Source organism: Trachurus trachurus (assembly GCF_905171665.1).
Source record: "Trachurus trachurus genome assembly, chromosome: 22".
NCBI classification, from domain to species: domain Eukaryota; kingdom Metazoa; phylum Chordata; class Actinopteri; order Carangiformes; family Carangidae; genus Trachurus; species Trachurus trachurus.
The window spans coordinates 1,310,384-1,311,362 of record NC_139907.1 but is presented as its reverse complement, the minus strand read 5'-3'; positions in this window follow the sequence as shown (position 1 = coordinate 1,311,362).

Here is a 979-nt window from a genome sequence, read left to right as displayed (position 1 = left end):
TGATTGTGAATGCTGCCAAACGCGTATAGAGCTTGGCTAGGGCCTGTACCTTTTGGGCTCTAGGGTGATGTTGATGAAAATATGTGGCCAATCAGAGCGCAGCGTATGGATGGTCAGGAGGATGAAGATGGTGGCCAGGAGACAGAGGGTGATGACAGTGATGACCAGTGAAAATGTCTCTACTCGTGAAACTTTGTTTACTGCACTATAGGCTTGGTATATTTTTTCAGTTTTTTTTGTGTTCATATTTCATACATGTACAGAGAACTGTAGGCCTATACATTTTGATTTTACAGTACATAATCTTGAGTTACTTTATGTAGGCTATATGTGAATACAAATGGTTACAATTTCCTTGGCAATATGAGTGCAGTGTGTGTGATGTCAAACTTTGGAGGCTGCTCTTACTGTAAAGTCCTTTTCTTAGGTTTTATACGTCTCTGCCATAGTGACAAAACATCTAAGCATTTTGACTTGCAGTGCTCACAGAATGCCACAGGGATGATGCATTTTGGGGGCACTGACTACTTACATGAGAAAGAAGTTTGGTTTTGACACATAAGTAAACTGTTTTGGGAGAGATATGAGGTTCTGCAGCTCATCCATGGTGTTATGCTGAACCATCCAGTTTATTTTTGGTAAAAGCACTAAGTGAATGCAAATGAGCCAAAAGCAATTGAGAAAGATCTTTGCCATTTTGATGGTACTGACACTTTACATGGTAAAGGAATCTAGTTTTGAAGCATGTGTGAACAGTTTTGGGAGAGATATGCGCTTTTGCTAGTGAGCTGTAATGTTGTGCAGAACTGTAAGACTGTTTGGCCAAATGGTCTTATAGTTTTAAGAATGTAATTTCTGTTTCAAGAAATGAGCCAAACCAACAGAGAAAAACTGTAATAAAGTACTATTCCATTCTACAGTTCTTATTTCCTATTTGTTCGAGTGTCCGTAAACGCACCACTCTAAGTCTTGACTGAGC